Source organism: Colobus angolensis, unplaced genomic scaffold (genome assembly GCF_000951035.1).
Source record: "Colobus angolensis palliatus isolate OR3802 unplaced genomic scaffold, Cang.pa_1.0 Scaffold44, whole genome shotgun sequence".
Classification (NCBI taxonomy): Eukaryota; Metazoa; Chordata; class Mammalia; order Primates; family Cercopithecidae; genus Colobus; species Colobus angolensis.
Window position 1 is genome coordinate 3,528,039 of NW_012117821.1, and position 12,047 is coordinate 3,540,085.

The window sequence follows — 12,047 nt, forward strand, 5'->3', positions numbered from 1 at the left end:
CGACGCTACTTCCCAGTTTGTTTTCCCCGGCTTCGCAGAAGGTGATATTGACCTCTCTCCTACACAGAGCTGGAGGTGGAGGCTGGAGATTTGGTTGCGCCACCGTGTTCTAGGGCTTGGAGACTCAATTAAGATATTAAAAACAGGACTCAGGCCAGCAGGGTGCTTCCGTGGAGCTGTCTTTGTTTATGTCTTCAGCAAGCAGCCTGTGAAAGCCCCTCCAGTCCTAGGGAGGCTGGAGAGTTCTAAAGGGGATTATCTGCCTCCTGGGGTATAAATTCCAATTTACTCTGACACAAACTATTACCCTGCAAACACTGGTCATCCGTCTTCAGGTGCCTGGCAGATACTCGGCGCCGGTGTTATTATCTCTGGGAAATTAAAGTGGGCCTCAGGGTGAGGGATACCTCCTGCTGGAGCCCCAGGTGCCTCTGCCTCCAAATAGTTCCAAGCATGAATGTGTTTGTCCCTCTGGCTGGTGCTGCCCCCACGTCCTCACTCTCGCCCTCTGCTCCCCTGTAAGGGTTGATGAGCACCTCACCTTTTGTATCTGATAGGGAGCTTTCTAAAGGGCAGTGTTGCTGCCTGCCCAGGGGTCTGGGCAGGGAGGAGGTGACAGTGCTGGGACAGAGGAAAGGGGAAGGAGAAAAGAAGGAAGGAAGAGGGGAGAGGAAGAAAAGACCATGTTGTGTAGCAGAGCGGGGCCTGCCCCACCCTGCAATCCTGGGATAGAGAAAATTCCCCCTTTAAAGTATTCAGAGTCAGGCTCCCCCACCTCGCCATTTAAGAACCCCTGGGCCTGGGTGCTGGGGGAGGCCTACTCAGTACCTTCATCCCGGCACTCTTTGCAAAATGTAAAGGCTTTGTTGAGACGTAAACCACATACCACAGAATTCACCCATTTATTTTATTTTATTTATTTATTTTTTTAAGACAGAGTCTCGCCCTGTTGCCCAGGCTGGAGTGCAGTGGTGTGATCTCAGCTCACTGCCGCCTCCGCCCCCTGGGTTCAAGCGATTCTCCTGCCTCAGCCTCCCCAGTAGCTAAGGTTACAGGCATGCGCCAACACGCCTGGCTAATTTTTGTACTTTTAGTAGAAATGGGGTTTCACCATGTTGGCCAAACCGGTCTCAAACTCCCGGCCTCAAGTGATACGCCCACCTTGGCCTCCCAAAGTGCTGGGATGACAGGCGTGAGCCGCTGCACCTGGCGGAATCCACCCATTTAAAGGGCACAGGTCCATGGTTTTCTGTATAGTCACGCAATCGTGCAGCCATCATCATATTCTGGTTTTAGGACATTTTCATCACCTTAAAAGAAACCCTGGACCCTTTGGCTGTCACCCCCCTGCCACCCTTCTTCCCATCCCCTGGCCACAAGGAATCTCCTCTCTGTCTGTGGATCGGTCCACTGTGGCGATCTCCCATCAGTGGAATCCGGGGCCATGTGGCCTGGCTTCTCATGTGGGGCATGTTAGGAGGGCTCACCCTGTCGTTGCCTGGACCCATGCTCCGTGCCTTCTGCAGCTCACTCCTGCCCTCTGCTCCTTCATAAGGGCTGAGAAGCACCTCCCCTTTTATAGCTGGTAGGGGGTTTTATAAAGGGCAATGCTGCTGCCAGCCCAGGGGTCTGGGCAGGGAGGAGGTGACGGCGCGGGGACAGAGGAAAGGGGAAGGACTCTCCCCTGTGTGGGGAGACCATACTATGTTCATCCCTTTCTGTCGAGGGTACCCGAGTCGCCTCCACCTTTTGCTGATTGTGAAGTGTGGTACTGTGAACATGCTTGGGCGAGGGTTTGTGTGGAGGCCTGTTTCATTTCTCTTGGGTATATCCCCAAGGTTGCTGCGGGGGAGCAGTCGGGGGAGCTGCCAGCCTGTTTCCGCCACCGCTGCTCCATCTCACATTCCCACCTCCTAAGCATGTTATTGGTCTGCTTTGCCTTGAGCCCTGGGTCAAACCACCTGAGGGCAGGTGTGTCTATTCCTAAACCCATTCTCTAAAGATGTCAGGATCTCTTACCACAAAGGAGATCCTGACACAAGAGCCGGGGGACCCTTGCGTGCCCATGAGATCTGAGTAGTGGCAGGGTCACCAGCTGACGGCGACAGTGGCTCCTGGAACTGGAAGATGGAGCCAGCAGGGGGGCAGGGGTGAGGTAGAGGGTGGAGAGGAGCTTCAGCTTCAGCAGAGAAGGCTCTGAAAGGTCATCTGGTCTCAGCGGGTTACACATGGGGAAATCGAGGCTCCGAGCAGGGGAGTCCGTCCTGTTGCAGAGCTTGCTCAAAGCTGGGCTGGAGCCCTGGCTTCTTGCCCCCCCTTTTCGCGGCCTGGGCTACCGCTGGGCACTGCAGCCTAGACTACCTGGAGTCAGGGAGTTTATCTGGCAGGAGGCATCCGTCCTCCAGAGAGGCCGGCCATCAGATGTCCTCCAGTGAGGCTACCAGGGGCCGGGGACTGGGTCTGCTGGGTTGTGTTTTGCCTTTCAAACTTGGTAGCCACCCCGCAGTCACTCCAGGAAGAGGAAGAAGATACCTCTGAGGCTGGAGGAAAGAAATGGCAGAGAATTTGCTCCCTTGCTACCAGAACTCTATGAATACCTGGCCTGTTTGTTCAAGCAGGCTTGAGCTCTGCTGCCTGTGTCTCTGGTGTGCTGTGGATGGAGCACGAGACATGACACCAAGCAGGACCCACGAGGCTCTGCAGGGGAGAAGACAGACCAGGTGTGTTGGGTGTGTGTGTGTGCACGCATGCATGCGTTCGTGCACGTGTGTAAAGAATGAGTTCTTACCACTCTAGACAATGGAGAACTAGTTTTTCCAGAGTTCATTTTTAGAGAGTCATTGACTTCTTCCTCATCAAATGATCTACCTAGAAAAAAACCAGTAGGATTGACAGATACATGGCCTATTTCTACGAGACATATTGGGCCTACAGAAGTGCAAACCATTCCTTTTCCCCAGCAATGCCAATTAGAAAATACAACTTTGAAAAAGATGCCATTCGCCACGGGAGTAGAATTCATTAAGTATCTAGGAATCAACCAAAACTGTCCACTCTGATACAAGACATGGAAGACCATCTGAAGATGGACAGGGCTCTGCGTTCTCCACACTCTCAGAAGCAGCAGCCTAATGTCAGGACAATGCCGAGTATCTCCAGACGAACCCCCAAATTCAATGCAGTCACAATCAACAATGTTTGGGAAATCAGCCGTGAGGGAGGAGTTAAGGTCCTCAGATGGCTAGCTCAACATCAGAAAAGAAGGGCAAAGGGCATAAGCTCGTCCTGTGAGATAGGAAGATGCCCTGCAAAGACACAGAAATAAATGCCACGTGGCACTGGCAAGAAGAGCAATGGCCTAGAACCCAGAGCCCAGAGACACGGCCAACATTGACGCCATATGGGAACTTAAATCCTAGAGGCAATACTGCAAATCCAATGGGGACGTTTGCTTAGCAGAGGGAGGTCAGCAATGCATTTCTCTACCTGTGGGTCACAGACAGAGGAGGACTCCCTGGATTAAAGGGCCAGATTGGAAAGGTAGAAGAAGAAAGTCAGTAAACTAAAAGACTGGAGAGTATTTTTAGAGCTTAAGGGCTACAAAAGACTTCTTAAAGAAAATTTATTTATTTAGACAGGGTCTCACCCTGTCATCCAGGCTGGAGGGCAGTGGTATAATCACAGCTCACTGCAGCCTCAAACTCCTGGGCTCAGGGATCCCCCCACCTCAGCCTCCTGAGTAGCTAGGGCTACTGGCGTGTACCAACACACCTGGCTAATTTACTTTTTTTGTAGAGATAGGGTCTCGCCATGTGGTCTTGAAGTCTTGGGCTCAAGCGATCCTCCTGCCTCGGCTTCCTGAAGTGCTGGGATTCTGGTTCAAACTTGCTACACATAGGGAAACTGAGGCTCAGAGGGGGAAGCACGCATGGGCACACACACACACACACACAGGCACACACCTGGTCTGTCTTCTCTGCTGCAGAGCCCCATGGATCACACGCACACACCTGGTCTGGGATTACAGGCATGAGCCGTCACACCCAACTAAGAAAACTTTAGAAGCCAAAATTGTTAGCTCAAAAAACTATAGGGGCAAAGTCCATGGAGAGCTAATAGAATGGAAGAAGAGGTTTGCAATGTCTGAAGCACACAAAGGTTGACGTCTAGAGCTAAGGTATGAACAGTGAAAGGCAGCAGTCCCCGCAGAGAAAACTGGGAAGGAGCAGTTTACTTGGTTGACAGTTAACATTGTCCACTGTGAAGCTGATGAGTACCAACAGGATATTCCAAATCCCGAGCACACTTAGGAAGCAGGAGCATGCAAAGAGTCGGTGGGAAAATGTAGAAACCAGCACCAGGTCAGGTGCGGTGGCTCACGCCTGTAATCCCGGCACTTTGGAAGGCCGAGGCAGGTGGATCACAAGGTCAGGAGATCGAGACCATCCTGGCTAACACAGTGAAACTCCGTCTCTACTAAAAAATACAAAAAAATTAGCAGGGCGTGGTGGTGGGCACCTGTAGTCCCAGCTACTCGGGAGGCTGAGGCAGGAGAATGGTGTAAACCCAGGAGGCAGAGCTTGCAGTGAGCCGAGATGGCACCAGTGCACTCCAGCCTGGGTGACAGAGTGAGAATCAGTCTCAAAAAAAAGAAAAGAAAAGAAAAGAAAAGAAACCAGCACGGCCCCCACCAGGCTTTCTAAACAGTCCAGTTTTACTGCTTGGAAGTCCTCACCTTGGTGTGAGCCAGGAAGACTCCGGCACAGGTTCCGGCAGAGGTGCGGAGGAGGGCAGGCGGTGGAGGGGGTGTGGGGGTGGCACTGCAACATTGGCACTGGGAGTGGAGGTGAGCTTAGAGACTACCTGAATCACCCAGTAGGTGCAGCCTGGGGAGCGTGGCATGGCTGTGGAAAGCATCAGGCTGAACGCAGATGCACCAGGATGCGTGATGGTAAAAGTCACACGTGCACGATGCAAGCTCGGTGGAGGAAGTAAATGTTCAGAGCCAGGTGCCACAGATGCCATTTACCTAAGTTAAAAATACACACACACAGATTCATTTTGCAAGAACATGGTTAAAATAAAAAGCTATGCACTCAATGCATGGAAGTGGTGCTTAGGCATGGAGGAGAGGCAGAGAAAGAAGGAGTGCGGCATAAAGGCAGAGGGAGAGAAAGGAGTCTGTGGGGACGTGACACTGGTGGATGATGGTGCCTACTCCAGCCCCAGGCCTTTTGAGGTTGGATTTTCGGTTTCTCTTGTGTCTGCTGGTATTTACAGAGCCCCAGACCATCCTCGCATCCTGCTCTCTGCAGCAGCGTTCCCCCGAGCACACCTACCAGGAGGTGGGGAAAGCAAATCTACCCACCCTTCCCTGGAGACCCGAGGAGGACTGGCATTCCAACCAGGTGGCTCCCTTTGCTGGAAGAACCCTCAGGAGGACTATGGCCGTCTCTCTGGGAGATGGAGCAAAGGGGAGGAAGGTCAAGAGAAACCAGTGCTTGGACTTTGACTGGGAGATAGAGCAAAGGGGAGGAAGGCCAAGAGAAACCAGTGCTTGGACTCTGTCTGGGAGATGGAACAAAGGGGAGGAAGGCCAAGAGAAACCAGTGCTTGGACTCTGTCTAGGAGATGGAGCAAAGGGGAGGAAGGCCAAGAGAAACCAGTGCTTGGACTTTGACTGGGAGATAGAGCAAAGGGGAAGGAGGCCGGGAGAAACCATTGCTTGGACATGGGGACATGAGGCGAGGGGAGGGGGAAGGCTGTTCTGTGCAGTACAGCTCTCCCCTAACTCAGCATGACTCTGCCCCAAACTCAGCACCACTACTCCGTGCTGTCCGCATGACTATCCCAGCTGTCAGCAGGGCTGTCTCTCCCTCTCAGTAGAAGGGGCCGCAGCTCTCACCTGCCCTTATTGGCATGACCTGTAGGGAGCTGGTCTGAGGTCCTGCATCCCGGGTGGAGAGAGCCCAGGTCTGTGTGGGCCCACAGTCCCTGCTCCTCATGCAGGTGTGGGGCTACCGGCTGGCCTCCCACTCAGGGGGATAACAGGCGCTCAGTAAACCTCATGCTCCCAGGTTGGGGCCTGGTGCCTGAGCCAGGAGGCAAGGGTGGCCTGGGCTGTCCTGAGGACTGGGCATGATGGGATATTGGTGAGGAAAAGGTAGTGGGGGTCAGGCTGGGTCAACTCTGTGAGCTGCTGGGTCCCTGCCCAGGGGTTCGGGATGGAAGGATTCCATGGGTCTTCTGAAAACCCCTGTCCTGGAGCTGGCACATGGTGACAGAGCGTGCCTCTCTGGAGGAGAGAATGAGGAAGTGAGCCGCCTTCGAACCTAGGGCAGGAGTAGGGCTAGTCAGCCACAAGGAGGAAGCAGGGGCAGAAGTGGGGCTAGTTAGCCACAAGGAGGAAGCAGGGCTGTGTGTCCTGAGGTTGAGGAGAGGAAGCCTGTGGGTGTGGACGCATCTGACATTGCTCAAGGGAAGACCTGGATTCCTCTTCCTGCCAATAGGAAATAACCAAACAGAGGTGGAGCAGGCAGCCCTTGGTCCCTTTCCTGGGGTCTGGGCTCTGGTTTGACTCGGTAGAGAACCTCTCCCCAGCGGCAGGGCTACAGGCACAGTCTGTCCTCACAGCCAAGCAGAGGTGCCCTCTGGTTCCTCACAGGACCCTAAAGAGTAGTGTGTGCGGGGCTCCACCAGGTCCAGCCAGGCGAGCTGTCCAACTTCCCACCACCCACCAGACATGATACGCGGAAAATGAGGGGGCGGGTCCCATCAGAGGGATGGGGACAGCCCAGCTCAGGGGACACGCCTGGCCTTGATACTGGTTCCAACCCCCACTCTGGAGGGAGCCAACTGCCCTGTAGCAGCTCTGGGGCCTGGAGGAGCCAGGTCTTTGGGTGGGTGCAGGGGGCACACCTGCTGCTCTCAGGTGCCCACTGAGGCCGGCGGGTCCTGGAAAGCTCCACCAGCAAGGGTGTACATTTCAAGGAGAACCTGGCTCTAGGTGTCGCTCTGAGTTGGTTCCTGACTCCACGGCTCTCCACTGGGCTTTTGGCGATGTTACTCGCCTACTGGGGCCACAGCTTGGACATCTACCCCCGAGTCTGCATTAGCAGAACTTTAGTGTTCCTGGAGACTCTTGCTTAGGAAGATGAAACTTGCAAAGGACTTAATTGCTCATTGCAGGAATCTCCCTAAAGACCCTGTATTAGTCGGGGTTCCCTAGAGGGACAGAACTAATAGGATAGATGTATAGATGAAGGGGAATTGAATAGGAGAATTGACTCGCGCGATCACAAGGTGAAGTCCCGCCATAGGCCATCTGCAAGTTGAGGAACCAGGAAGCCAGTCCGAGTCCCAAAACCTCAAAAGGAGGGAAGCTGACAGTGCAGCCTTCAGTCTGTGGCTGAAGGCCTGAGAGCCCCGGGCAAACCACCGTGTAAGTCCAAGAGTCCAAAAGCTGAAGAACTTGGAGTCTGATGTTTGAGGGCAGGAAGCATCCAGCACAGGAGAAAGATGAAGGCTGGAAGACTCAGAAAATCTAGTCCTTCCATCTTCTTCTGCCTGCTTTTTTCTAGCCATGCTGGCAGCTGACTAGATGGGGCCCATCCAGATTGAGGGTGGATCTGTCTCTCCCTGTCCACTGACTCAAATGTTACTCTCCTCTACCAACACCATCACAGACACACTAGGAACAGTACTTTGCATCCTTCAATCTAATCAAGTTGACATTCAGTATTAATCATCACAGGCCCACCCCTTGTCAACTTGAACCCATACACATCTCCTGAGATCACATGTAATTTTCCAATAAAGACAATAATAAAGTCATAATTACGCCTAACATAATATAGCTGTCCTTCGTACAACTGGAAGCACACTAATCCTTAACCTAAATGGTATTACATGAAGTTAACAACACTTAAATATTGATATGAAGTCAATACATCTTATGTCACAAGGTAGAAGGAAAAAGAAGAAATAAAGTGAAGATATTTTCTTAGTACGAGGGTATGCATACACAGACACGTTCCTAATAAAATAAGGAGGAAATACTCATGACTTGGCTCACCGCAATCTCTACTTCCCAGATTCAAGCGATTCTCCTGTCTCAGCCTCCTGAGTAGCTGGGATTACAGGTGCATGCCACCATGCCCGGCTAATTTTTAGTAGAGTTGGGTTTCATCATATTGGTCAGACTAGTCTCGAACTCCTGACCTCAGGCAATCTGCTCGCCTCAGCCTCCCAAAGTGTACAGGCGTGAGCCACCGCACCTGGCCCATTTCACCTTTCTATCAATCCAACTACTTCAGGAAAATATTATGTTCTGCTGGCCTAGAGGTCTTATTTCCAACTACTTCAGGACAACGGGGAACATGGTAAGACCAGTGAATTCTGTGAACATGAGCCCACTGCCACAATTCCTTAGCTGTAAAGTGAGTGCCTTGGTCAGAGGCAATGCTGTGTGGAATACCATGATGGTGGATAAGGCATTTCGTGAGTCCACAGATGGTAGTCTTGGCAGAGCATTGCATACAGGATAGGCAAACCCATTTCTGAAGTGTCTATTCCAGTGAGGACAAACCACTGCCCTTTCCACGATGGAAGAGGTCCAGTATAATCAACCTGCCATCAAGTAGCTGGCTGATCACCCTGGGAAATGGTGCCATATCAAGGGTTCAGTGTTGGTCTCTGCTGCTGGCAAACTGGGCACTCGGCAGTGGCCACAGCCAGGTCAGCCTTGGTGAGTGGAAGACCGTGTTGCTGAGCTCATGTGTAACCTCCATCCCTGTGGTGATGGCCACTTTGCTCATGGGCCCACTGGGCAATGAGAGGGGTGGTTGGGGAAAGAGGCTGAGTGGTGTCCACAGAACGGGTCATCCTATCCACTTGATTGTTAAACTCCTCCTCTGCCGAGGTCACCCATTGGTGAGCACTCACATGGCATACAAATACCTTCACAATTTTTGACCACTCAGACAGGTCCGTCCACATACCTCTTCCCCAAATTTCTTTGTCACCAGTTTTCCAATCATGCTTCTTCCAAGTCCCTGACCATCCAGCCAAACCATTGGCTACAGGCCATGAATCAGTAAATAATGGCACATCTGGCCATTTCTCCTTCCATGCAAAGTGCACAACCAGGTGCACTGCTCGAAGCTGCCCACTGGGAAGATTCCCCTTCACCGCTGTCCTTCAGGGATGTCCTAGGAAGGGGCTGTAGTGCTGCGGCTGTCCACTTCTAGGTGGTGCCTGCATATCGTGCAGAACCATCTGCGAACCAGGCCCTCGTCTTCTCTTCCTCTGTCAACTGATCATAGGAAACTCCCCATGAGGCCATCAGTGCAGGCTGGGGGAGAGAAGGGGGGGTGACAGGAGTGGAGACCATGAGCATTTGAGCCACTTCTTCATGGTAACTGACTTGTGCCTTCAGAACTTGATCAAGCCCAATCACGTACATACCACTCCCATCTGGTGATGGGATGCTGCTGTGCACGACCCACTTTATGGCTAGATGGGTCAGAAAGCACCCAGTTCATGACACGCAGTTCAGGTCACATGGGGACTTGATGACCCATAGTCAAACTTTCAGTTTCCTCTAAAGCTCAGTAAAGGTCAAGAACTGTCTCTCCAAAAGAAAGTAGGTATCTGCAGAAGACGGCAGGGCCTTGCTCCAAAATCCTAGAGGCCTCCGCTGTGATTCACCTATAGGGGCCTGCCAGAGGCTCCAGACAGCATCCCTATCTGCCTCAAGCACCATTGGATATGCTGGGTTGTATGGCCCAAGTGGCAGAGCAGCTTCCACAGCAACCTGGACCTGTTGCAGAGCCTTCTCCTGTTCTGGACCCCACTCAAAACTGGCAGCCTTTCTGGTCACTCAATAAATGGACTAGAGTAACATGTCCAAATGAGGAATGCATTGCCTCCAAAATCCAAATAGGCCCCCTGGGCGTTGTGCCTCTTTCTTCATTGTACGAGGGGCTAAACGCAGCAGCTAATCCTTCATCTTAAAAGGAATATCTTGACAGGTCCCACACCACTGGACCCCTAGACATTTTACTGAGGTAAAAGTTCCCTGAATTTTAGTCAGATTTATTTCCCACCCCCTAGCACACAAAAGTCTCACCAATAGGTCCAGTGTGTTTGCTGCTTCTTGCTCACTGGATCCAATCAGCATAATCTCATCAATGTAATGGACCAGTGTGATATCCTGTGGAAGGGAAAAACGATGAAGACCTCCGCAAACAAGATTATGACGCGAAGCTGAGTAGTTGATATACCCCCGAGGTAGGACAGTGAGGATATGTTGCTGGCCTTGCCAGCTAAAGGCAAATTTTTTCTGGTGAGCCTTATGGACAGGAATGGAGAAAAAGGCACTTGTCAAGTCAATGGCTGCATACCAGGTACCAGGAGATGTGTTAATTTGTTAGAGCAATGAAACCACATCCGGTACAGCAGCTGCAATTGGAGTCACCACTCCGTTAAGCTTACGATCATCCACTGTCATTCCCCAAGATCCATTTGTCTTCTGCACAGGCCAAATGGGAGAGTTGAACAGGGATGTGGTAGGAATCACCACCCCTGAGTCTTTCAAGTCCTTGATGGTGGGACTAATCTCTGCAACCAAGAGACTCTTCCCGTTGACTCTTCAACAGGAATCCACAGTGCCTGCTCCAGGACCCTTGAACGTTCTTCATCTCAAGGTACTGGCTGTACTGTGTGCACCCACCCTAAACTACTCCGTCCTGATCCCCTGACCCACACCACTGGAAGATCCACCCTAAACCAGACTTGGAGCTCTCAAGAGGCCGGACCTTCCCTTTCCTTCCTCTCCTGCTCCGAGGCACTGCTGCGGCACTCTGAGGTGACACTGTCCCTCACTGCGGTGAGCCAGGAACTCAACTTTGTCCTGTCCACAGTTGTTGGGGATATTTGGACAGTGTCATTTGAGTCTCTGCCGTTCCTCCCGCATATGTGGAGTCCTGAACTAAAGTGCCTGGGAGGGCTCCTCTGTGCAGTCATCTGCATGCAGCTCCTGGGGTGTGCAGACCCAGAGCAGGTATGCAGCAAGCCCCCCCACTCTCTTAGGTGGCTTCTTATTACGTCGCATTGTAGCTGTGTTACTTGAGCTTCAACAGGTGAGCACAGTGTGGCATGTCCATGGCAAGCATAAACCGGTTATAAGGATGTTTCTTTATTTCAGGAACAGCAAGGACAGCTGGGTATGGTGCCTCATGCCTGTAATCCCAACACTTTGGGAGGTTGAGGTGGGCAGATCACCTGAGGCCAGGAGTTTGAGACCAGCCTGGCCAACATGGCAAAACCTCGTCTCTACTAAAAATGCAAAAAATTAGCTGGGTGTGGTGGCAGGTGCCTATAATCCCAGCTACTCAGGAGGCTGAGGTAGGAGAATCGCTTGAACCTGGGAAGCAGAGGCTTCAGTGAGCTGAGGTCACGCCACTGTACTCCAGCCTGCGCAACAGAGCAAGACTCTGTCTCAAAAACAAAAACACAAAAAACAAAAACAGAAACAGCAAGGACCCCCAGGTCCACTGAAGCAGAGGGGAAGTACTGCACGGCACACCCTGGGGGTGAGGAGACCACAGAGGCTGTCCTGGGGATGACTAACTCCAGGAGGAAGTGGAGCAGGACCCCACTGGCTGCCCTGGTTGTAATCTCGGGGGGCAGGGTGTGGTGAGGGCATCTCCACCATGATCCACACAGCAGCCTGCGACTGTTCCTCTGTCATCTGCCAGAAGGACCCTTCCTGGGGCTTGGGCAGCCAGGCTTTTTGCTAGATTATATTTTCATTTGTTGCAGCCGCACTTCTTCACTTCATAATAAACCGTTGCATTTTACAGCGTGAGAGTTTCTGCCTTGCTGACCCATGGGGTTGGCACCACTTGGGGTGGGTATGGTCCAGGGGAAAGGAATTCTCTCTGTCCACTCTGACCAGCGCCACTCTGACCAGCCCCACTCTGACCAGCCTCACTGGCTGGCCTCTCCCTCTGGATCCTTCCAAGGCTCATCTCAGGCTGCCGACC